The sequence below is a fragment of the Schistocerca cancellata genome, chromosome 4 (assembly GCF_023864275.1).
Source record: "Schistocerca cancellata isolate TAMUIC-IGC-003103 chromosome 4, iqSchCanc2.1, whole genome shotgun sequence".
Taxonomy (NCBI): Eukaryota; Metazoa; Arthropoda; class Insecta; order Orthoptera; family Acrididae; genus Schistocerca; species Schistocerca cancellata.
In genome coordinates this window covers 814,076,974-814,104,262 of record NC_064629.1, presented here as the reverse complement: position 1 = coordinate 814,104,262, position 27,289 = coordinate 814,076,974, and the positions used below count along the sequence as shown (strand labels likewise).

At 45.2% G+C, this 27,289-nt stretch overlaps 1 protein-coding gene and 2 non-coding genes across 3 annotated transcripts in view; 2 read left to right on the top strand and 1 right to left on the bottom strand.

Moving 5' to 3' along the window:
* LOC126184802 (ephrin-B1) overlaps nucleotides 1-27,289 on the top strand; it is a 551,947-nt gene that overhangs the window by 54,593 nt on the left and 470,065 nt on the right. The gene's annotated exons all lie outside the window — the stretch shown is intronic.
* On the top strand, nucleotides 7,593-7,665 carry Trnat-agu (transfer RNA threonine (anticodon AGU)). The gene has a single exon. It is a non-coding gene; the product is annotated as a tRNA-Thr (tRNA).
* On the bottom strand, nucleotides 16,995-17,069 carry Trnat-cgu (transfer RNA threonine (anticodon CGU)). Its single transcript has one exon. It is a non-coding gene; the product is annotated as a tRNA-Thr (tRNA).

Here is a 27,289-nt window from a genome sequence, read left to right as displayed (position 1 = left end):
ATATATGAAGGGCGTATTTCAATAGTGGTACAAGTCCATTTTTGTTCATTCTGAGATACAGAGCCCTAAAGTTAAATGAACGCTGAAAAATCTGCAGTTGAGGTACCAGAAATATTCAAGTATATATCTGCAGTTGAGATACCAGAAATATTCAAGTATATATTCTTGAATATTTCTGATATCTCAACTGCAGATTTTTCAGCGCTCATTTATCTTTAGGACTCTGTATCTCAGAATGAACAAAAATGGACTTGTACCACTATTGAAATAAGTCCTTCATATGGTTCAAATGGCTCTGAGCACTATGGGACTTACCGAGCGGGGTGGCGCAGTGGTTAGACACTGGACTCGCATTCGGGAGGACGACGGTTCAATCCCGCGTCCGGCCATCCTGATTTAGGTTTTCCGTGATTTCCCTAAATCACTCCAAGCAAATGCCGGGATGGTTCCTCTGAAAGGGCACGGCCGACTTCCTTCCCAATCCTTCCCTAATCCGATGAGACCGATGACCACGCTGTCTGGTCTCCTTCCCCAAACCAACCAACCAACCAACCACTATGGGACTTAACATCTATGGTTATCAGCCCCCTAGAACTTAGAACTACTTAAACCTAACTAACCTAAGGGAATCACACAACACCCAGTTATCACGAGGCAGAGAAATACCCTGACCCCGTCCTTCATATGTAGATGATTTGAAGATGGCAATTTAAATTGTCGAAACCACTCGTCTATATATGTATTTATTGCGTCTGAGCTGATAAAAAGTCTCTAATAAGAAGATTACATTTTAAGTATTTCATGTCTCAAGTCGAAATTTTACTTTGAGTAAAAAAAGTCGAGAAGAAAAGATGACAAAGTTGAACTCTGTTTTTCTTTCGGATAGACAACCTTTGATATTTTTAACTTTTTTGCTGCCTTTAAGTACGAAATTTTAAAGTATGATATTGCCTCCTCGGTTGTCTGTTTGGTCACAAAATATTTATTTCCATGCGCTAGGTTGAAGCATATCGCACCCCGGCGAGAACAGTGACACAAAAATGCAGTACTTGAGAAAACTTGACTATTCTATAAAACTTGTATTGAAATAGCATAAGCTTGCTTTTAAATTTCAAGTAAGTATGCCGGCAGTAAATTCCATTATACTATTCGTGCGCGTTGGGGAATTCCACACGTATGTTTCAGACGTAAATTAAAAAAGGCCGTTTTTCGACTTGTGTCACTCTTCTTGCCGGGGTGCGATATCGTTGCCCGAATGCATCGATTATGCCCCTTTACCCGTTTGAAGGGCTGAAAGAGAAATTGGGAGTGCAGCGGTGGGCCCAGTGCAGGAACTGGCGAAATGTGCGCCTGGCAAACTCGCCGATTGTTGGCCGCGGAGGCTTAGCGAGCGCCCCTTGTTTCGAGCTTAATAGCGTGCGCCACGGCTATCGGTCATTCATTGAGGAGCAGGCGAGTGAAATTGGTCACGGTGGTGGCTGGCCGCTGGTGATAACGGGCTAGATAATGCGCCTATCAACGCGCCCTCTGCCGGCGGGAGACACTTAGGTTCGGCTCAGTCTCACTGCGCGCCAAAAGGAGAAACCAAATAGTTTCTTTCACTGCTTTAATTACACGAGTTATTATACGGACGTACTATTATCAAGTGTATAAAGAGACGTTTCACATTTACATGTGATTAATGAATCAGGCATCGGGTCAGTTACTAAACGGTTACGGGCAGCGGCTCATTCAGGAAACGTTTATCCTTGTAATAACACGTACTCTTTGTAATCCGAAGCACTCACCAAAAAAAGTTTCACAAAAAGAGAAAGACGAATGCGAGGAGAGTGAGCATTAGGGCGCAGTTTTTACTGACGGCTCGTAAATACCCCCGCTGTTCTATTCGGCAGCCTGTGCCGTTTTGTTTATTCATTCGGAGCACCTGAATCGTATCCGAGTGTAAAAGTCAGAACGCTAGAACGTATTGCCCTCAAGAAAATTTGAAGTAGAATCGCCATTTCGTTATGCTTTCCGTCCTTCCTTAGTTGCTACTATACTCTAAGAGCTGTAGTCCGTCTATGCAGATAAATAATAGCTGTTTGTTTTGTGCCGTAAGCATTCGTAAAGCATCTTCGGTACCCTGTAATACATGTTTCTTCATGAATATAATAGCTGCGTTATATAATTGTTAAATCCCGCCAAGTCGTCAAATTTGGGGTGTCTAGGAAACCTGCTTTCTCGGATCGCTAGACAACATTCAAACAAATCGTATTAATGAGTTTTATTGTAAAATGAGAAATTCAATACTTAACTTTGTGTTACACAGATGTGTTGCAAGCAAAGAGCGACAGACAAAATAAGAAATCTCTTCAGTACCGATTTTGCTCTAAGCAAACTAAATGTTCAAATGTGTGTGAAATCTTATGGGACTTAACTGCTAAGGTCATCAGTCCCTAAGCTTACACACTACTTAACCTAAATTATCCTCAGCAAACTAATTGTGGAAAATTTTAACAAATGGTTCTGAGCACTATGGACTTAACTTCTGAGGTCATCAGTCCCCTAGAACTTAGAACTACTCAAACCTAACTAACCTAAGGACATCACAAACATCCATGCCCGAGGCAGGATTCGAACCTGCGACAGTAGCGGTCGCGCGGTTCCAGACTGTAGCGCCTAGAACCGCTCGGCCACCCCGGCCGGCAAACTTTTAACAAATAAGGGACTTTTAACTATCATTGGCAAAGGGTGTCATGAATGCCCAGCTTCATATCTGTATTGTCCGAAGCTAACTTATTAATAACGAATAAGAGACTCCGTTTTCATATTACCTGATTGCAAATATCGTTTCATTTGTTTTAAAGTACTTATTAACTGGATAATTTGTGTACAGCAGTGTCATAGATAATAACAGTGATCATTACAGTAGTCCATTATCTCTGCCTGTCATACAAGCTGACTTTTCTAAACAAATATGCATGCCTATTGCTACTACGGCCTAACGTGCATATGAAGTACGAAGTGCAATTAAAATCTCAAACTACAGTTAAATGCTATTGTGGCCTTAGTTATATACCAGGTAAGAAACGAACACCATGTTAGAACCTATAAATTTCGCATTTCTTTTCTTCTTTCTATTTTATATTAATCTTTCTCACTGAACTTATCTTCAACGACAGGTAAATACGACGGTCGAAAGTTAGAAATTACAAGCAATAATGCATGGAAATGTATGTACAAGGATGTATCACAAAATTCATGAGGATTATTTCACGTCGTTGTGCGGTTCTTGGCGCTACAGTCTGGAGCCGAGCGACCGCTACGGTCGCAGGTTCGAATCCTGCCTCGGGCAAGGCTGTGTGTGGTGTCCTTAGGTTAGTTAGGTTTAATTAGTTCTAAGTTCTAGGCGACTGATGACCTCAGAAGTTAAGTCGCATAATGCTCAGGGCTATTTGAACCATTTCACGTCGTTCGGTTCATTTTTAAATATGTTTATTTTCTACATCAGTACAACTACCTTTGTCCTATCGACGACACTTACCCCAAATACTGTCATTACTTTAAACTAAGTGCTAGGGGACTTATGACCTAAGATGTTGAGTCCCATAGTGCTCAGAGCCATTTGAACCATATTTGGAACGGAAGAGGGATAACGTAGTACATGTGTAGAAGTGCGAAGATTTCGCGTGGATCCCCTGGTTGGAAATAATTGACTGATAGGGATAGAGTCAAACACTGTACACAAATCACGAATTGTAAAAATTAGTGCAGACGATTTCTTCTTATGACATCAGTTGCTAGTGTACACCGGTTTAGTCAGTCTCGAAATGTCACTGCTGTGGTTCGGTGTCTTCATACCTTGGAAATGGGAGATGAATGCCCGTCTCCCGGAAGCAAATTGTCTAACAAGGAAACTTCCCATCGCATAGATTTAGCGGTAAAGTGGCCTATTGGATCAACACATTTACTTGCGACGGTAATATATGCTTACCGCATGACTCGTATTGTTTCAAATGGCTCTGAGCGCTATTGGACTTAACATTTGAGGTTATCAGTCCCCTAGAACTTAGAACTACTTAAGCCTAACTAACCTAAGGACATCACACACATCCATGCCCGAGGCACGATTCGTACCTGCGACCGTAGCAGTCGCGCGGTTCCGGATTGAAGTGCCTAGAACCGCTCGGCCACAGCGGCCGTCTGACTCGTATTCTATGATGAATAGTGAGAGCAGGTGAGATGCCGCATAGACCTCTCACAGAAATGAAAACAAAAAAATAAACGGGTGTTAACTATGTTACTACGAAGGATATCAAGAGTCAAAACTTCCGAAACGGAACGGAAGAGCCGGCCGCGATGGTCTAGCGGTTCTGGCGCTGCAGTCCGGAACCGCGGGACTGCTACGGTCGCAGGTTCGAATCCTGCCTCGGGCATGGGTGTGTGTGATTTCCTTAGGTTAGTTGGGTTTAAGTAGTTCTAAGTGCTAGGGGACTTATGACCTAAGATGTTGAGTCCCATAGTGCTCAGAGCCATTTGAACCATATTTGGAACGGAAGAGGGATAACGTAGTACATGTGTAGAACAAATAGAAGGTAAGTACGCCTGAAAGTTCAAATGTTCAAATGCGTGTGAAATTTTATGGGATTTAACTGCTAAGGTCATCAGTCCGTAAGCTTACACACTACTTAACCTAAATTATCCTAAGGACAAACACACACAGCCATGCCCGAGGAAGGACTCGAACCTCCGTCTGAAAGTCCCTTCGTTACATGTCGCTGTTGCAAAGTGATATTACGCCACGACACTGACAGAAATTTAAATACAGCGAACGGACACGTCAATGACCGGACGGAAAGTTCGTAATTTTGTGAAAAAAAAAGGAATGAGGGAGATTTGAACCCGGTTCTCGCATGTCGGTGCCCAACACCGCGACCACAGAACCACGACGCGACAGTTATTAAATTTGGATCGTCACTTTCATTTTTCTCCTTTTTCCCACAGTTTAGTACACCTTCTTCATGTTTTCATGCTTGATTTGTGTTTAGTTTATGACGGGCTATCCAATGGGGCAACTTACCATCAAATGGGAGGGGGGTACAATAGGGAGTTCCCTTGTAAGAATGGTAGAAATTTTAACTTTGTTGTAAATGGGAAACACTTCTAAACGGTTGTCTTTTTTTATTCGAACTGTACATATTATCAAATCCACAAACGTTTATTGACTTGTAACCTGTGCAGTGGCCAGGAATATTCTCCGCTTGCCAGCAACAACAGATTCTTCCGAATTATCCCGTGTCGGAACTGACCGAATAAGGAGGCCTTTCCACGCTGTTCATTCGGACGCATAGTGCCATAACCATTGTGCGGGTGCCCCAATTTGCCGCGCGGCTATCGGGCGCGCTGCGCAGCCACGGGGAACGACGCTTCACACGCGGTGGCGGACCATTCTCTTCCTGATTTACATGTTCATTGTGCCGGTCAGCAGCGCCCTTTCCGAAATGAAGGGGAGCGCTGGCCCGAGTAAATGGATAAAATGCGGCACTTTTTGTGGCGGCAGCCGGCGGCCGGCGGCTAATGAAGTCGCCGCAAGACGGCGGCCGGCCGACGGCCGCGTATTGTGATCCGCGCATTCCGATTGCGGGCGTTGTGTGACAGGTTATCGGCGGCGCACAGAACGCCGCTGTCCGCTCATTTACACAGGCCGGCCGGAGTGACGCCTGCCGGAAGGCGCTGACGAAAGCGTCCATTCTGCCCGCCGGCGCGTGGCGGCTCGCCAGCTTCTGCCGTCTGTCGTCGCCGGCTATTAATTTCTCACGCCGTTTTCACCAAAGTGTAACACCGCCGCTCAGGTTTTCCTCCAGCACTGCTTTGTTCACCGAGCGAGGCGGCGCAGTGGTTAGCACACTGGACTCGCATTCGGGAGGACGACGGTTCAATCACGCGTCCGGCCATCCCGATCTAGGTTTTCCGTGATTTCCCGAAATCCCTTCAGGCAAATGCTGGGATGGTTCCTTTGAAAGGGCACGGCCGACTTCCTTCCTTAATCTGATGAGACCGATGACCTCGCAGTTTGGTCTCCTCCCCCAAATCAACCCAACTACTATCTTTCCTGCACGTATACTGTTTACCAGTGTCTGTGATACCTATTTTGCGCATCAGAAATTAAATCTTATTAAAATACGTCATATTAAATACGTCATTCTGGAAACATCCTCCAGGCTGTGGCTAAGCCATGTCTCCGCAATATCCTTTCTTCCAGGAGTGCTAGTTCAGCAAGGTTCGTACGAGAGCTTCTGTGAAGTTTGGACGGTAGGAGACGATGTACTGGCGGAAGTAAATCTGTGAGGACGGGGCGTGAGTCGTGCTTGGATAGCTCAGTTGGTAGAGCACTTGCCCGCGAAAGGCAAAGGTCCTGAGTTCGAGTCTCGGTCCGGCACACAGTTTTAATTTGCCAGCAAGTTTCATATCAGCGCACACGCTGCTGCAGAGTGAAAATCTCATTCTAGAAACATCCCCCAGGCTGTGGCTAAGCCATGTCTACGCAATATCTTTTCTTCCAGGAGTGCTAGTTCAGCAAGGTTCGCAGGAGAGCTTCTGTGAAGTTTGGAAGGTAGGAGACGATGTACTGGCGGAAGTAAAGCTGTGAGGACGGGGCGTGAGTCGTGCTTGGATAGCTCAGTTGGTAGAGCACTTGCCCGCGAAAGGCAAAGGTCCCGATTTCGAGTCCCTGTCCGGCACACAGTTTTAATCTGCAGGAAGTTTCATATCAGCGCACACTCCGCTGCAGAGTGAAAATCTCATTCTGGATACGTCATATTGATTACTACACAAAGGAATTACAGACATTGGCTGCAAGTAGGCATTGATTTAAATCAATGGGGAAGGTTGAAAAATTGTGTCTGACTGGGATTGGGACCCGGGCTTCCTGCTTAGTAGACAGATGCGCTGACCACTGCACCATTCGGACACATTGCATGTCCAAAAGAACAGACACCATTATGGTCCAGCCACTACTATGAATTAAGACACAAAGGAATTACAAACATTGGCAGTGAAATGGTCAGAGCATGCTCCTACTAAGCAGGAGGTCCGGGTTCGAATCTCAGTCCGGCACAAATTTTCAACCCTCCCCGTTGATTTAAATCAACGCCCACTCGCAGCCAATGTCTGCAAGTCCTTTGTGTCTTAGTGGCTAAAACTAAACTCTACTTCGCCCGAACAGGCCATGAAGGCCCAACGGAACCGACCGGCCACCGTGTCATCCTCACCACAGGCGTCACTGGAAGCAGATATGGAGGGGCATGTGGTCAGCACTCTCGGCCGTATGCAGTGTACGAGACCGGAGCCTCTACTTCTCAATCAAGTAGCTCCTCAGTTTGTCTCACAAGCACCCCGCTTGCCAACAGCGCTCGGCAGATTGGATGGTCACCCATTCGAGTCTTAGCCCAGCCCGACAGCGCTTAACTTCGGTGATCTCACAGGGATCGGTGTTACCACTGTGGCAAGGCCGTTGGCAATTCTTAGTGGCTACTGGATCAAAACAGTGTGTTGAGAATTTGGGTATGGCGGGAGACGTGCTAGGTAGTCCGTGCAGTTGCGATGAACACTGTGTCCGGATGGCGTAGTGTTCAGCGCATCTGCCTAGTAAGCAGGAGGACCGGGTTCGAATCCCAGTCCGGCACAAGTTTTCAGTATTCCCCAGTGATTTAAATGAAAACCCTGTGTCTTAATTCACAGAGGCTGGTGGATCAAAATGGTGTCTGTTCTTGTACATTTTTGTAAAAGAATAATCGTTATGGTTTCCGCATTTCGTCAGCTTCGTGTGTCATTATGGAAAGAAAGAAATCTCTTCAGACAGATCATAAACTGTTTCACAGAAGCTACATGTACACGATCTAATAGCAGAATCTCTATCAGAAATTCAGGACGACCTTACTGCTTAGTGCACGGTGCTAAAATGAGAGGACTTAAAGTAAATAGGACCAAACGGAGTATACATTGTCCCAGACTGAGTTTGTTCCAGGCATACAAGCGCAATGAACGCTGTAACTACGGTGACAGCTGTAGCTAACAACTTTAAACAGCAGAAGATGTGCATTCGGCCAGTCAATTGTGAGCAGAAAAGGTTAAGTAATGGGCATGCTGCTGTGGTATTTCAACGTTATTGTGTCAGAAATCGCAATATGGGTCAAATGGCTCTGAGCACTATGGGACTTAACTTCTGAGGTCATCAGTACCCTAGAACTTAGAACTACTTAAACCTGACTAACCTAAGGACAGCACACACATCAATGCCCGAGGCAGGATTCGAACCTGCGACCGGAGCGGTCGCGCGGTTCCAAATTGAAGCGCCTAGAACCGCTCGGCTACCTCGGCCGGCCAAATCGCAATAGAGCAGCCTGTCTGAATCACGTTTTCAAGACATTCTCCAGAATTATTTTCTGAAACAATAAGACACGGGTAACGAGATTCCGTGTTGTCAATACGATTCTACCACAAAACGAACAACTATAGCGATTCACATGAAGGGTCAATGCTTTGCTGACGTGAACACCATTAAAGCCCAACGTAATTGCAAGAAGAAAGGACTTTTATTACAGTTTTACACGTTTGTATGCACTTTTGTACGTTGTACTCAAATGTGAGGATACACTGTCGTGTCATATTAATGTTATCACCTGTTAAAAGCCTGAATAACAAAATTTTGCATTGCAGACCTCAGCGACACGTGCAGGAAGAGTGTCAGCAAGGTTCTGCACTGTGCCGACAGGGGTATGGATACATCCTCGAGGTCCCCGTTTAACTAGCTGCTTAGTCTGTGTAAAAGCCGGCGGAAGATAATATGACCGTGCGTAGTAGTGGAAGCAAGGAAGAGTACAGTTCAAAAGTCCCGACGACGACGAGATCATTAGAGACGCAGCAGGGGGTCGAATTGGGGAAGAACTCAAAAATGGCTCTGACCACTATGGGACTTAACATCTGTGGTCATCAGTCCCCTAGAACTTAGAATTACTTAAACCTAACTAACCTAAGGACATCACACACATCCATGCCCGAGGCAGGATTCGAACCTGCGACCGTAGAGGTCACGCGGTTCCAGAGTGAAGCGCCTAGAACCGCACGGCCACACCGGCCGGCTGGGGAAGAACTGTGAAAGAAATCAGCCATGTCTTTTTTGAAGAAACCACCCTGTTCAGAGAGTTAGAGGAACCACAGGAAACCTAAATCTTGGTTATCGGGCGTGGAATTGAACCGCCATTTACATGAATTCCGTAAAGTGGATTTTTTTGCACGATTCACCAGTTATTACCTCTAAGCAATATCGTGCTGCTGAGTGAAATGTAAATACCAGCTCACATATAAGTCCGACAGTGCCTTTATGCACAGCAGCCCTTGTGTGTGAAACTAGATACGGAGTTGCACTTGAGCTTCCAGACATTCCACGTTTTTTTCCGTCAAATTGCGTGCCTGGTAGCCTGGACACAGCAGGCGATCGAACTTTGTCTTCGTAGTAGTCCTTTTTCTGCGAATTTGCATGTCCGCCGCTAAATGGTGTGGAGTTCCGTTTTTTTATGCGCGTTCAACCTCCTGTCGACGGGAGGTCATTTTGCTTGGCTGTTGACAAGCTTCGTGAAAGGACTCACCGATTGAGGCATCATCGGAAGCTGAGCTTGCTGCAGTCGGGGATAGAGGCGAGTATATAACCGAACGCTTCCTTAGTACGACAGTAATATCGGCGAGCAGTCTCTCACAGTCTAAGGGAAGTACGCCAAGGGAAGAGCTACGAATCGTCAACTTTTTTTTAGCAAACATCGTTCCTGTGAAACACAACTAGCTCTTTATTCACATGAAGTGTTGAGTGCTATTGACAAGGGATTTCAGATCGATTCCGTATTTCTGGATTTCCGCAAGGCTTTTGACACTGTACCACACAAGCGGCTCGTAGTGAAATTGCGTGCTTGTAGAATATAGTCTCAGTTATGTGACTGGATTTGTGATTTCCCGTCAGAGAGGTCACAGTTCGTAGTAATTGACGGAAAGTCATCGAGTAAAACAGAAGTGATTTCTGGCGTTCCCCATTGTACTGTTACAGGGCATTTGCTGTTCCTTATCTACATAGACGATTTTGGAGACAATCTGAGCAGCCGTCTTCGGTTGTTTGCAGACGACGCTGGCGTTTATCGACTAATAAAGTCATCAGAAGCTCAAAACAAACTGCAAAACGATTTAGAAAAGATATCAGAATGGTGCGAAAAGTGGCAGTTGACCCTAAATAGTGAAAAGTGTGAGGTCATCCACATGAGTGCTAAAAGGAACTCGTTAAACTTTGGTTACATGATAAATCAGTCTAATCTAAAAGCCGTAAATTCAACTAAATACCTAGGTATTACAATTACGAACAACTTAAATTGGAAGGAACACATAGAAAATGTTGTGGGGAATGCTAATCAAAGACTGCATTTTATTGGCAGGACACGTAGAAAATGTAACAGACCTACTAAAGAGACTGCCTACACTACGCTTGTCCGTCCTCTTTTAGAATACTGCTGCGCGGTGTGGAATCTTTACCAGATAGGACTGACGGAGTACATCGAAAAAGTTCAAAGGAAGGCAACACGTTTTGTATTATCGCGAAATATGGGAGAGGGTGTCATAGAAATGATACAGCATTTGGGCTGGACATCATGAAAAGAAGGCGTTTTTCGTTGCGACGATAGCGTCTCACGAAATTCCAATCACCAACTTTCTACTCCGAATGCGAAAATATTTTGTTGGCACCGACCTACATAGGGACGAACGATCACCAAGATAAACTAAGGGAAATCAGAGCTCGTACGGAAAGATATAGGTGTTCATTCTTTCCGCGCGCTGTACGAGATTGGAATAACAGAGAATTGTGAAGGTGGTTCGATGAACCCTTTGCCAGACACTTGAATGTGATTTGCAGAGTATCCATGTAGATGTAGATGCACTAATTATTTTCATTATAAACTGATCATACGCAGACTTCTGAGCATGAGACGTTGGATATAGTAACGTAAAGAGGTATATTCATTAGTGCTGTATGTGGTTCGGAGTCGAATAACAAATGGGGGAAAAAGGATGCTTCTGCCGTTGCAATTACGGATTTCTGAAACGATTCATTAATAACTGTCGTGAAGACGATTCTTCTGTTTAGCTCAAAGGAACGGTTATGCATGATCTATGACTGCAGCTCTAAATATAGGCTCTGTCTCTTGAGTAAATGGTCGACGTCCAAGGCGTTAGAAATGGTTATTTGCGGTCACGTTTGGCTAGAACTACTTTAAACCTTTTCTTTGTTGTTTGTTAACAATTCGTTTACTTATCTATTCACCGTGAGTTACTAGAATCCCAGGAAGAAGATCTACTGCCCTTTGCAACGAGACAAATCTCGCAGTGGATGAGACACTGCACTCACCTTCGGAACGACGGAATATTACGGTTTAACGTCCTGAAGTACCAAGTCGCATTGGGAAGGAATCGGCCATGTCCTAGGGGGAAAAACTTCCTGGCATTCATCTTAAGATATTTAGCGAAACTAGAAACCTAACCCTGCAACCTATATAGATACTCTGCAAGCCACCGTACGGTTCGTGGCGGAGAGCACTCTGTACCACTACTAGTTGTCTTTCCAGTTCCACTCGCAGACAGAGCGAGAGAAAAACGACCGTCTGTATGCCTCCGTATGAGCCCTAATATCTCGTATCTTCGTGGGTCTTACGCAAAATGTATGCTGGCGGCTGTACGATCGTTCTGCAGTCAGCTTCGGATGCCGATTCCCTAAATTTTCTCAGTAGTGTTTCCCGGAAAGAACGCCGCGCTCTCTCCAGGTACTCCCATTTGAGTTCTTGAAGCATCTCCGTAACACGCGTTGTTCGAACCTACCGGTAACAAATCTAGCAGCCCTCCTCTGAATTGCTTCGATGTCTTTCTTCAATCAGACCTGGTACGGATCCCAAACACTCGAGCAGTACTCAAGAATAGGCCGGAACAAGCGTCCTATATGCAGTCTCTTTTACAGATGAACCACAATTTCCTAAAATTCTCCCAATAAACCGAAGTCGACCGTGCGCCTTCCCTACCACAATCCTTAAATGCTCTTGGTCAAGCAGGACACTACAAATGCAGTGTTCCTTCACAAAATGAAAGAAGAAACGCAACGTCCGATCCCCTTATCCGTCCTCGTCTAATACGTACTGTAGTATACAGAGAAGTTTCAGCATTAGAAAATTGCAGCGAAATGCAGGACGATCTCAGCGGATAGGCACTTGGTGCAGGGAGTGGCAACTGACACTTAACATAGGCAAATGTAATGTATTGCGAATACATAGAAAGAAGGATCCGTCATTGCATGATTATATGATAGCGGAACAAACACTGGTAGCAGTTACTTCTGTAAAATAGCTGGGATTATGCGTACGGAACGATTTGAAGTGGAATGATCATATAAAATTAATTGTTGGTAAGGCGGGTGCCAGGTTGAGATTCATTGGGAGAGTCCTTAGAAAATGTAGTCCATCAACAAAGGAGATGGCTTACAAAACACTCGTTCGACCTATACTTGAGTATTGCTCATCAGTGTGGGATCCGTACCAGGTCGGGTTGACAGAGGAGATAGAGAAGATACAAAGAAGAGCGGCGCGTTTCGTCACAGGGTTATTTGGTAAGCGTGATAGCGTTACGGAGATGTTTAGCAAACTCGAATGGCAGACTCTGCAAGAGAGGCGCTCTGCGTCGCGGTGTAGCTTGCTGTCCAGGTTTCGAGAGGGTGAGTTTCTGGATGAGGTATCGAATATATTGCTTCCCCCTGCTTACACCTCCCGAGGAGATCACGAATGTAAAATTAGAGAGATTCGAGCACGCACGGAGGCTTTCCGGCAGTCGTTCTTCCCGCGAACCATACGCGATGGAACAGGAAAGGGAGGTAATGCAGTGGCACGTAAAGTGCCCTCCGCCACACACTGTTGGATGGCTTGCGGAGTATAAATGTAGATGTAAATGTAGAATGATCCTTCTCTCATTTGCGATCAATTTAGAAGTTGTTAAGTACATCCACACTGGCCATGACTTCTAGGTAGCAAATATTTTGACCTCTACTGTCTAAGCATCATTATATACAGTACTACGCACGTCTAATAACCATAGACACTATATAAAAGTCTTCCTACCAACTTCATGCAGTGACTCGTGTCCATCTCTTTCAAACAAGAGAGGTGTTCTTGTGTCTTACAACACTTAATTCCCGCTTAATGGTTCAGCTGTGGTCGCCGGAAGATCACTTTTTTTTTTCAATGAAATTATAATCTAGTTAATACAACTTCAGAGGCTTCATTAATATCTGCCATGCTGGTGATTCGTTCCTCCTCGTCAAAGCGTACGGCAATGCATGATGTATGACGGCCGCTCTAAATATGTACGCCTCGTAGGCTAACTGCGTCTGTACGGGTGAGACTGTCAAACAGGAAAAAAGACGGCCCAAGCTGTAAATCAGTCGTCAAAATATGCACATATTTACTGCAGCCGATACGCTTGTAAAATTAGACGTGGACTATGGGGACTCAGGAGATGGCAGGAGTCTTTTAAATAGTAATAACCTATTACTTGTAATATGTGCTTGCATTACAGACGACCGGATTTATCTCGTGGCTGCCAACTTCACAGGCAGTATTGCTTTTGACTAGCTGACCGAGCACTTGATGCAATAAGTTAAAAATAATCATTGATTGGCTACTATACATTAATCATTGCGACAACTGTCGAGATACCGCTGTCGTGAAGTATGTGGGTTCTAGGTACTCCTAAGAGACACCAAGTGAGATTGTGCAAAAGTAATATACAGAAGTAGGACTGAGAAACAGCCGAGCTATAAATGCCGTTTTATAATCTACGTTTATACCCATACCCCCGCAAGCTACCGCATGATGCATGGGGAAAATTATTTGCTACCGGTAGCATTCCCACCCTCCACCACCCAGGGGCAAATTCGAAAATAGAAATCTAGGCGCTTCTCTGTGTGTGATCATTCCGATGTAATTAGTGTCTGAGCAATACCTGGAGTATTATGTTACTGGAGCACTATTAAACTAATTTTTGTAAATTCTGAGCTACGTCTTCACGTAATTGAGATCGACGTTATGTGAAGAGTCTGCTACTGGAAAACTAAGATTGAAAAATCAATATGGAAATTATCCATTATGGAGCCTGATATGTGTTTCTGTAACGCTTGTGTGCCGACCAAAAACAACTGTGTACAACTTTACTTTGATCGTCTTAGCTTTTAGAATCATCTTGATTTGCTAAGCATCCTGCTGAACAATAACACGACGCTCTTATGTTTGCATGCAAAAATCTGTTGCAAGCAGAAATAAAGCAATACCTGGTTATTCGCCTTTCCCTGAACACGGTCTGCTGGACAAAAACCGTCCCAGAGTTTTAAGAACTTACTCCAGTTTGTTATGAAGATTAGATTCGTCTGTTCTCACGGTTTTTTTTTTCAGTCTATCTAAGGTCGCCATAGACCGACAAATAAAATTTGAGTGACTAGGAAACAACGATACACCTTCGATTTCTCAAGAGATGTAATTGATCTTCGATACGGTGCGGCTTGCCCACCGTTATTAATTTTACGACTCAGCTTCAATGCAGAAAAAGACGAATCCTCAAAGTAAAGACCAAACTAGGAGAGTTAGTCAAAGAAATGCGGCGGCTATAACTTACGTCATGAGCAGTGCTAAAATCGTTATACGAGCCTTTGTAGCTTGGCGAGTAGTTTATCAGACCTCGAAACCATACGATCGGGGTGCGATCCTCAGTCAACTGAAAAGACTTAACAGGTCTTTTCTCAGCAGTATGGGATCGCAGGGTCTATTCAGTATCATCCTAACTGCCAGTTAGCAAAAGTAGGCATTTTATTTTAAGTCTAGACTTTGCGATCCAAGAGTGCCAATGAGAAACTTTTACTGACACAGTGGCAGCCTTACGTCTTATGATACAACATGCCTTTTGCTTTGGAAGGTTCAAGAGATCGTTGTGCTATTTAACTGTGACTTTACTTTCGGGAATTCCTTGTATATTTGAAGAAGGTTACGTTCAAATTTCGCATAAAACGACATTCGAATTTCACACAAAACGGTAACCCACGTGTGAACTTCTCAGTGAGTGATCTGACGAATGTAAGTTTAAAATTTAGGGTGAAAGGATATCAGCTGTAGGATTCGGTGACGGGATTGCTATCGTCTGTGAAACTGAAGAAGAGTTACAGGATCTGCCGAATGGAATAAACAATCTAATGGGTACAGAATATGGATTGAGAGTAAATCGAAGAATGTCGGTGCAACTTATTGATTTTTTTTCTTAACTTTTATTTCTCAGCATAACCTACCCTGCAACACTTTTACAAGCTTCCCAAACTGTTTTTGATTACCCGGTATAAGAACTACCACAACTTCATACGTCTATTACATTTGTATGTACATATTTGAATCTGGCTAACTAATTTCTTAGGCGCATGATGAAAATGTTCTAATAGACATCCAAAAACTGTAAGGCGATTTGGTTCACTCACTGTTTCTCCTTGTCACGGTCCAACTGCGGATGTTCATGGGTGTCTGTTGCTACATACACGGACGCTTTTTGGAATTTGATTTAATAAACTCATTCAAATATTTAAAATTCAGCAGTTTATCGTTATTACCAACACAGAAAGAATAGCGCGTGTTTGCTAACGAGTCACGTACAGCAGCACTATTAACTGTTACGCGTATGCCGGCCGGCGTGGCCGAGCGGTTCTAGGCGCTTCAGTCTGGAACCGCGTGACCGCTACGGTCGCAGGTTCGAATCCTGCCACGGGCATGGATGTGTGTGATGTCCTTAGGTTAGTTAGGTTTAATTAGTTCTAAGTTCTAGGGGACTGATGACCTCAGATGTTAAGTCCCATAGTGCTCAGAGCCATTTGAACCATTTTTTTGTTACGCGTGTCCCTTCGCAAAATTTTCTTGTTTCCCCTCTTTGCCGTTATTTCCTGCCCACGGCGAAATTTAGCGCGATGCTGCCGTGTCTATGGTCTACAAGATTCGCTGTTCTTGAAGCACGACCCGTCCGCTAGCAGTTCATTTGTTCATTCCTTGTGCGCCAGCCATTTCATACGAGCCTCGGTTGTCTTCGCTGACCTTACTCATCAATCAGTGCTTTGCAGCCGCAAGCGAACTGCGTGTTCGACCTTTTTTCTTTTTGAACAACTAGCTACGAGCATTCGTCTATATGTTACCGAGCGTGAAGAATCTGTCAGCTTCATGGCTGGCGTTATTATCGAGTTGCAGGCCTGCGATAACATTATGGCTTACGACGTTGCCGACTAACACGCCGTGTAGCCCATAGACCATTGACAGCCGAAAATGCTTGTCTCACGCTCTTTGCTTTTTGTGACGTATCTACCAATTGTGTCGTTTTGCACGAGTTATTTATAATATTACTCAAAACACAAGGTAATTAAAGACATTAGGTGCCAGTGGGCATTGATTTATATCAATGGGAAAAAATGAAAATTTGTGTTCGTTAGGGACTCGAACCCGGGTCTTATACTCACTGAGCAGATGCGCTGACCACTACACCATCCGGACTCAGTAGCCCCCACCCCCGGGTCGGGTTACCCTCGCACGCCTCCAGTGAGACCCAAATTCTCAACTTATACCACAAAATACTGATGTAGTGCTCCTGCTCATAAGCCTCATTATTCGTGGCATATCGCAAATTCGTATGTGTCTTGAGTGATAATGGCTGCAGGATCAAATTGGACTTCGTCTTTCGGACATGACTGTATCTAATTATTACAGATGCACACCAAGTGGACTCTTCCGGGAATCGGCGAGATGCCGTTCGTAATAAACGCTAAAGAGCAGACGCACTAGATCAGTAGCGAAATTAAAATTAAATCCAGGCCATTAGCTGCTTATAGGCGTTGATAAATATCCACTGGGACAGTTGTTAATGTGTGCCCCGACCGGAACTCGAACCCGGGATCTCCTGCTTACGTGGCAGACGCTCTATCCGTCTGAGCCACCGAGGGCACATAGGCTAGTGCGACTGCAGGAACTTATCTCTGGCACGCTCCCCGTGAGAACCACATTCGCAACTTACTGTCCACACACTACATTTGTAGTGCCCCTGCCCATTACACTCATTACTCGTGGCAGCCAATCTTACAGAGTCCCGTAAGAGTTCGGGCAATGTGAGTGCTTCCACACTGAAGAAGATCATTGGCTGGTTAGCCTACCTATATGAAGATGTTCCCTGTTCTTTTGGACATGTCCGAAAGAACAAATACCATCTTCATATACATCAGTAGTGTGTGGTATGAGTTGAGAATTTCGGTTTTACGGGAGGCATGCCAGGGTAACCGCGCTTTTGTGGTGAGTACTTTGTCCGGGTGGAGGAGTGGTGAGCTTATCTGCCTAGTAAGCTGGGACCCGGATTCGAATCCCTGTCCGGTTCAATTTTTCAGCTTGCCCCGTTGATATAAATGATTTTTTCAACATAAAAAATGAAGAAAATTCTTTATAAAAGCTAGTTCGTGCATCAGGAATAAGCAAATAGATATGCGATAATTTAAGCACGTTCTTGGCGTTAGTCACTCTGCTCGTTACCCAGATATCGGCGTAGGATGCCCTCTACACATGTAAGACACAATATTTGTACTTCCGTGAAAAAATGCCCAATTCCATCAATAAGAAAACTTTTCATTTAGAATGGCAGAACGCCCATCAGGGTCTCTTGACGAACTGCGCGTTAGTTTGCTGTGTAGCCCATTAGGCAATAGCTGGTTAACATCTAGGTAGCTTTTATTTGTATTTAAAATATCCTTAAAACACACACACATACACCTGCATACTAGTTAATGCTTTTAGTACATCACTGTCTCCATTACCGCGTGAGGTGACGCAGTGGTTAGCACACTTGACTCGCATTCGGGAGGACGACGGTTCAAACCCGCGTCCGACCATCCTAATTTAGGTTTCCCGTGATTTCCCTAAATCGCTTCAGGCAAATGCCGGGACGGTTACTTTGAAAGGCCACGGCCGACCTTCTTCCCCGCCCTTTCCTAATCCGAAGGGACCGATGACCTCGTTGTTTGGTCCCCTCCCCCGAAGCAGCCAACCAACTATCTCCATTGTTGGCACTTGTTGCGCGTGAGCAGTTTCTGTTTACATTTTTCACTTGTTATTGTATTCATGCACGTACGGTGGCTTGTGGAGTATGTTTGTAGATGTAGATCTGTTGTCAAAGTTTATTAAAAAAAAATTGGTCAAATGGCTCTGAGCACTATGGGACTTAACATCTGAGGTCATCAGTCCCCTAGAACTTAGAACTACTTAAACCGAACTAACCTAAGGACATCACACACATCCACGCCCGAGGCAGGATTCGAACCTGGAACCGTAGCAGTCACGCGTTTCCGGACTGAAGCCCCTAGAACCGCTCGGCCACTCCGGCCGACAAAGTTTATTTCAAGTCGTCCTTTCTTAATGGTGTTGTCAACATGAAACGCTTGTTATCTCTTATCGGAGCATCAATCTTTTCCAGCGATTCGACAGCCACTTTTCTCGGTAACACTCTTAGCTTTTTACTGTCAACAACCCTACGTTTTCCACAAAACATTTACATCTTCATGTAAATCATCAATTCTTTCATTGGCTCGTACACCGGAACAACGTAAATTTCTCGATTAATATCTACCGCTGTTACCTTATCTGCATTAAAAGCGATTCAGAACTAGATTTCGTGTAGCGGCGGTTTCAGATCGGTTCCTCTGTATAACCATTTGTTACGTTCCGTACACAATACACAACTAAAGGCAAATAGATCAAAACGATAACCATTGCGTAATACACGCGGTCGATTCGCCGGCCGCAGTGACCATGCGGCTCTAGGCGCTACAGTCTGGAACCTCGCGACCGCTACGGTCGCAGGTTCGAATCCTGCCTCGGGCATGGATGTGTGTGATGTCCTTAGGTTAGTTAGGTTTAAGTAGTTCTAAGTTCTAGGGGACTGATGACCGAAGAAGTTAAGTCCCATAGTGGTCAGAGCCATTTGAACCATTTTTTGATAGTCGCGTCGCAGTCCTGCGCCAATTCGTCACCGCAAGCTACGTAGTTAATGAACTGTCACGTTTACGGACTACGCGTCGCCAACCCTCTTTGCCTAAGTTAATTACTACCTATGAAATAAACTCAGTCCGTGAAGCACTGTGGTTTTTCCTGCTTTCGCTAAGAACAAAAAATGAGATGACGCTCTGTGTTGTAGGTACAAGCTGAATTGTGTACTTAGCCTTCCTTCCATTTTCCAGTTTCTCTCGATCGTATTCGTGGAAATACGCCGACATTCTGGAGCGCCATCTCGCAGCAGATTTCTATGGGCAGCCTGTTACAAAGTTACGACGCTTCTAAATCAGGTGAAACGAGTATCACGACACGAGTGTCGGCTACCGCGCTGGCCGAGAAATCGCAGGCTAACTTTCTCGCATTGTCTGCGTCAGCCAGCCTCAACTTGTACAGGTCTAACCGGTGTTCGCACAAAGGACTCGTTCCATACGCCTCCTCTGCGCAGACTTCCTCGTTTTAATTATGGCGCCACTGCAGAAGCATTTCGTCTGCCACGCGACCAGTTTCATTATTTCTTTCCGGAAGTATCACACACGTATTCCTAAGGCCGAGGAAACTGGTTGTGCGGCCCGTAAGCCACATCTGCTCTGCGTCGCAGCGCAGCGGCACGTTTTGATATCCCGTTACTTACGAAATGGCCATCATTCGGCTCTTGCAATTGCAGGGTTATGTTTTCCTTTATTTTGCTTCACCGTCGATGATTATCTCGTGCGTAACGGTGTATGAGGAACTCATCTGCTCACCGCCAATCGGTGAGCGAGACCTAAATGGTTGATAGCTGGTTCGAATATATGAGCAATAATCATACTGGTTTTGCAGCTGATACATTTAAGATAACGAAGAAACCTTTTCAGCGTCAAAATGTGCGGCTTTCACAAACAGTTTACTTCTCTACATCGTATGAACGTAGAAGGCAAGTCCACGTATGGCGGACAGAGTTGGCGGAATAGTTCGACCGATAATTTGGTTCAAATGGTTGAAATGGCTCTGAGCACTATGGGACTTAACTTCAGAGGTCATCAGCCCCCTAGAACTTAGAACTACTTAAAGCTAACTAACCTACGGGCATCACACACATCCATGACTGAGGCAGGATTCGAACCTGCGACCGTAGCAGCAGCGCGGTTCCGGACTGAAACGCCTAGAACAGCTCTGCCACAGCGGCCGGCTGGTGAAAAAGGTAATAAGTTTCTGGTTACTGTTATTCGTATATTTCAATGAGATAAATTGTCCTCAGACCGGAGGTTAGTATGAACACGGTAACACTGTACTGGTAAAAGCCGTATGGGATACGCTCTTGAGTTCCATTGACCTCTGAACTGACGTACCCTGTCAGTTATAAGGGGAGCTACGGTTTAACGTAAACTGCGAAACATTATGCACCTCAAAATTTTTCACGTCTGTAGATCGTTAACAAAGGTGAAAGACGTGATTAGCAGTAGAAAAAAAAAATCCAAGGACTGAGTAAGAATAGAGCCGCGAACTATTTGCAGTTGTAATTTGACATTAACCACTTAGCCACAGAATAATCCCATTTATGTAGGTGCCACTCCTTATTAAATGCGGAAAATATAAATAAAAAATGGAGCTTTTATTCTGCAGTGGAATGCATGCTAGTATGAAACAAGACCATTCTGAGTTTGTGGTATCAACGTTCGATACCATACTTGTTAGAGGTTCCAGATATGGACCGCGGACCGTAATAGATATCGCTGTACCCGCGAGTCGCGACTAGCGCCGCTCCGCGGCTTGTGACAAGTATCTAGCGAGCCCTCGTCCACTCTTGCTCGGGACGTCAACTAGGAATGTAGCATGGCCTTCATAGGAAGCAAGGCGCTTAGTCAAGTATGGCATAAGTAATGCCTCCTTAGATATGTTTGTAATTATATATATGCAGCATATGCAGAAGCCTGTAACACAAGTTAAGTGCAATATATATTACTTTTTACCAACGACTGCTAATTATTTGAGTCGTTGCAGATACAGACTATACAGCCAGCTCCTTACCGACTTCATTGCCAAACCTGCAATATACGTTTCTATATTGCATTGGCCACCTAACATCATAGCAACTGACGACGAGAATCATAACAGAGTAATATGATGTTTCTGTTTCATTTCTGAGTTACTGCACCGCACCTCATTTTCAGTCATCATTCAGAATACGTAACGGATTACAGCTTCTTCAAATTATGCCCATATCGTTAATTCCGGAACATTACTAGTCTGTAGAGAGATGCTTTAATTATTCTCAGTGTAAGTTCTATATATTGGCCACGACATCTTGGTAGATGATTGTTGCAGTGTCCGTGTGTTTATGGGTTGCATTTTATCGTATGACTTGTCAAGCCAATGGCAGCACGGCATCTCTTGCCGCAATTGTCACAAGTGTATCTGGCTGAGGAGGCAGGAGCAGTGGTAGCATTGCGAAGCTTTTTATGCCTTAATCTGTCTAACAAACCTTCATCATGCTTCGACATTCCAGATGATACATCATCACGCCACTCTGGTCTCATGCTAGCCCGTGCCTCCCATCTGTTTGTGTCGATTCCAAAGTTCTCCATATCTCGTTTACAGTAGTCCTTGAACCTCAATACAGGACGTCCTACAGGTCTTTTGGCTACAGAGATCTCTCCAAGCATCACCTGACGTGGTAATCTGTCAGGATCGATACGGTGGACGCGTCCCAGCCAGCGGAGTCGTCTCTGCTTCAAGATAGCTGAAATACTGTTGCAATAGTTTTAGACAGCACTACTTCGTTGGTCACTCGGTCCTTCCACGTTACTCCGAGGATCGATCTCAGGCACCGCATGTGGAAAGCATTAAGGCGAAGTTCTTGTTTGGCATAGGTAGTCCTTGTTTCCGATGCATACAAAAGGATGCTGAGGACGCAAGTTTGATATACAAAAATTTTGGTCGTCAAAGTGAGTTTGTTGTTTTTCCAAACACGTGTAGAGAGATTGCCAAAAGTTGTCGCAGCTCTTCCAGTAAGAGCATCACTTTCCTTGTCAACAGACATGTTTGATTCTATAGCCGGCCGGTGTGGCCGTGCGGTTCTAGGCGCTTCAGTCTGGAACCGCGTGACCGCTACGGCCGCAGGTTCAAATCCTGCCTCGGGCATGGATGTGTGTGATGTCCTTAGGTTAGTTAGGTTTAATTAGTTCCAAGTTCTAGGCGACTGATGACCTCAGAAGTTAAGTCGCATAGTGCTCAGAGCCATTTGAGCCATTTGATTCTATAGTAGATCCAAGATAGCAGAAGATTTCTACGACTTGTAGAGTAGTGCCATCTAGTGTAAGTCCTAGGGCATAATTAAATCGTCGCGCGGAGTGGCCGCGCGGATTCAAATCCTGCCTCGGTCATGGGTGTGTGTGTTGTTTTTAGCATAAGTTAGTTTAAACAGTGTGTAAGTCCATGGACCGATGACCACAGCAGTTTGGTCCCTTAGGAATTCACACACATGTATAATTAAATCAAGTCTTAATATGTTCTATGTGGTCACCTGAAGATGGGGTGAGGTTCGGTCGTGTTGTAACTTACTAAAAATAAAATACAAACAGCAAAATTTGAACGTGCGTTGTGTCTAGCATCAGTACAGCTAACCGGACTCCTTGCACAGTCGGAGGCTGAGTCCTGGCGTGGCAACAGGTTTTCTTCCTTTTTCGTAAAATTTCAGTATTTGCTTTGGTTTCTTTTCAGTCATTTTTGCGGAGTGCGGGAATGCCGCGCGGAAAGTAGTGCTCCTGCGACACGTAAACATCGATTCGTGGCGAAACAAAGTAGGGATATGTATCCGCGCGGAGACGCCTCGCCGTGCTGCCCTCGGCTGGCGCTATCTGCGCCCGACAGAGAGGAATACTCCTCCACGGCGGACCATGTCGGGCCGCGAGAAACTTGGCTTATCCTGCACGCTATCGGAACGAAAAGAGCGCAGCCAGTTCTTAACACTTCCGAAGCAACCATAAGTTACGCGGCAGAAATACTGCAGCTCCCCTTTGTACGCTTTTTGCTGCTCCACTTGTACCGTGCGTGCTACTGCATATCCGCTCTGGCCACAGCGCCTCCGTGTTCCTTTCGTGCGTCTCGCGGATGCTATCCAGAAGATAATTCTTGGCGTTTACTGCATTGCTGTAACATCCATTCTGCTTTAGCCTGCCGAACAGAAATATTGCGAGGCAGGTGCTAGTCCATCGCGTGGTACATCTTACCATACTGCGACACGGCTATACGCATTACTTCGCCGAACGCCGCCGGAGACACGAGTTCGTGTGCAGTTTGCTTCTGTTAGCCTGCTTCGAGCAAACAATAAAGCCCGAGTAGACGGAAAATGTAGGAATTTAGCTCAAACTTTCATCGGACAGTGACTGGTGAAGCTACTTTATCCTTTTCTGCCACTGCGATTCTTGTTCTTGTTCTGGGATTCTCCTGCCGGTCCAAAAAGTTTCGAGACTGGCTCAGTAAAAAAACAGAAAATTTAAGAGGGAGGTTTAATCCTTCAGGTGTTCTACACAGTTTCCCACCTTTTCAGTACAATGCACAGAAATTTCATACGACCAGCCTGTCGGAAGTCATTCTTTGGGATATTGTCATTGAACTCGTGTGTCTCTTTTGCGCCTTCTTCAGTCGTAGCCAACCATCGCAGTTATTCTGCACTTTTTTTCGCAATGATAACCAAAGTCTCATAACCTGTTATAACTTTTTCCAGAAAAGAACTGCCCTCGTTTTTCATTTCAATCAAGTCGCAGCAGGCATCCACCGTCGTTCCTTTTGTTTGGGAGTGAAGTGTGTAGAACAAACGTTGCACACACTTTTATCTGCTTCAAAACATTCTCAAGAATGTCTTAGACACTTGACGTAGAGATGTTCAGGTCGTTGCTGCACAATTCCTCATTGACACAATGTCATTGACGGCTGCCATCCACTGCTTAACCCTGCTTGACTTGATCGCAACTGGCATTATTTATTTCTCAAGTAAAGACTTGCTGCCTATTATTGTATAGCAGTCGTACATTGTGTGATTTTACATGTTATATTATACAAATTCAGTTTTATTACTTGCGCTTTTTTCTGTTAAAAATTTTACGAAAGGGTAATATATATATCTTATTTTTAATTTTGTCCTTCCGGTATTGTTTAAACTTGTTGCTAACTTAGGTAATGATAATGAATAAGATACATAATAGATTGTGGATGTATTTTAAATTAAATTAAAAGTGTATTTAATGGAAGTAACAAGAGATAGCGATTTGAGTTAGATATGATGTGAAAGTTCTTCCCTTTATACCTTCTGCGTGTATGATTACATCTGTTACATATTTTGTCTTGAGAGTGGTAATACTTTGTTTAATGTATTGACTGACAGGTCGTATGCACGTCTGTGCAATTAGTTTTCCATTTGTGGTAGAAACGATTGTCGCTATGTAGCCACATGGTTTCAAATATTACCGCAGTGGTCGTTTCGCGAGGTTGTGAGATAGAAAATAATACGCTACTGGGCTTTTCTTGTACTAACGATCTTGGAATTTGAACAGTAAATCTCTTCGCCATGCATAGCGTATGTGCTGTAGCGCGACGAAACGGGCTTTTCTTCATTGGAACTTTTCAATTCCCGCTATTCATCAGAATCCCAGACTGAAAATCAGTACTTCGAGAATCAGTCGAACGTCGACATTGTCATGCTGGGCGACTGCTGCTTGTTCGTCTGTTGAGGTGTTAGTGGACGGCGCACTTAAAAGGTTTGTGTGTCTAGCACTTCGGTCTCATGCTACTGCCGTTAAAATAAATAAATAAATAAAAAAAAAATAAAAAAGCGTCAGTATATTGTTGCGCCGTTCTTCTTAATAACACTGGCACTGCAGCATCATATTTATCCGCTGATACAGAGCAGCAACTTTCAATTAATCTGTCTTCTTCTGTACGGATGTGTACGAGTACAGTGTGTGACAGCCCACCCGGTTAGCCGTGCGGTCTTTCCAGATGATTGGGAAGGAGCGCCTGGTCCCCGTCACGAATCCGCCCGGCGGGCTTGTGCCGAGGTCCGGTGAGCCGGCCAGTCTGTGGATGGTTTTTAAGCGGTTTTCCATCTGCCTCGGCGAATGCGGGCTGGTTCCCCATATTCCGCCTCAGTTACACTATGTCGGCGATTGCTGCGCAACCAAGTTCTCCACGTACGCGTACACCACCATTACTCTACCACGCAAACATAGGGGTTACACTCGTCTGGGCCGGCCAGAGTGGCCGAGCGGTTAAAGGCGATACAGTCTGGAACCGCACGACCGCTACGGTCGCAGGTTCGAATCCTGCCTCGGGCATGCGTGTGTGTGATGTCCTTAGGTTAGTTAGGTGTAAGTAGTTCTAAGTTCTAGGGGACTTATGACCACAGCAGTTGAGTACCATAGTGCTCAGAGCCATTTGAACACTCGTCTGGTGGGAGACGTTCCCTGGGGGGGGGGGGGGGGGGGGGGAGGTCCACAGGGGGCCGAACCGCACAGTAACCCTGAAAGAGTGGTTCGGTGGGGGCGGCGGATGGGTGAAGTGGACTGTGGTAGTTTGTGTGGGGTTGTGGACCACTGCGGCTGCGGCGGGGACGGAGCGTCTCCGTCGTTTCTAGGCCCCCGGTTAACATACAATACAGTGTGTGACGCAGAAACGACGACGTATGGAAGTTTGGGTCCGGCCTTGAGTTGTTCACAGATAGCCAAAGAGGTTAAGGCGTCCGCTCGCGCAAAGCGGCACCGGATTCGAGTCCAGGTCCATCACCTTTTCTCACTGTCGTCATTCCCTTATACAGTTGATTTGCGACTACAATACATGTGTATTGGGAGTTAAAAGTAAGATTCTTGGAAGTCCGATGCAGATTTGGCACAATAAAATTCGTCAATAAAAATCGACTGCTGGCAGAATTTTCTTCAGTGCTTATCATGAAAAGTCAACGAAGTTGCGAAATGGTGACTGGCAAAAGATGAAATCTTTTTCAAACCGGTACAAGCGCCGCGTCCGTGGATGTCCCGGATGATGCCGGCGACATATTTTCCGCGCGTCGTCACAGCGCATTGTCGCGCTGTCGCTGCGGTGGCGTATGCGTCATACGTTTTCCCACAAGTAAGCAGTTACACGAAACGCGCATACGTGCCCACGGCATGAAAGTGTGAGTCAAGGGTGGAGACGTAAGCCGTGTAGCCTGGAGGAAATGGGTGGATCCTCGAGGACACATTTCCGGCAGCCTCCAGGAGTAACCGTCCCGGAGCGCCGTGCGTGCCTGCTGGAGGCACAAGGTGAGGCAATTTCCCAGCCACTTTTGCTACGTGTCGTGCACGTAAGCGAGTCCGCGTAAGGCTACCTGGCTTCCAGATGGGATCTCTCCGCCAGCGGTGACCCACCGCACGCCATTAGACGGACACGGGCCGTCTCGGCCGCGTGAAGAACTCGTACAGACGCTAGCCACGCACACCGCTAGGAGCTCTCCTCCCATCTCCCTGATTTATAACTACAATTTTTTTAGACCGAAGGGCTCAGATAGTGCAGTATCAGGTTAGTAATTCGGAAACCTTAAGATTAATGAATCAAGTCAGTTTTAAACTATAAGCCGTCAGGAATCTTTCAACAAATCTAAGGTAATGGCATTCGAGGGGAAATATCCGATCTGTTCAGAGATTGTAACTGCCAATAACATTATCGAGCAGGTTAGCAAATGTAGCTGTTTAGGATGTTTGTTGACCAAGACGAAGATCTCAGAAATAAAATGGTTCAAATGGCTCTGAGCACTATGGGACTTAACTTCTAACGTCATCAGTCCGCTAGAACTTAGAACTACTTAAACCTAACTAACCTAAGGACATCACACACATCCATGCCCGAGGCAGGATTCGAACCTGCGACCGTAGCGGTCGCGCGGTTCCAAACTGTAGCGCCTAGAACCGCTCGCCCCCCTCCCCTGCCGGCTCTCAGAAATAAATTGAAAATATTCCATCTGATTGTGGCGCTACAAGTGTAAAGCTTACTAACAGAACACGAAAACACACAGTAATGAATACTTACTAAATGAAGGCGTTGTCTACGGTGTTGTACAGTTGCGTAAAACAGGCTCTGGAGAGACAGCAGAAAAAACATATTGAAACTTCCGAGAACAA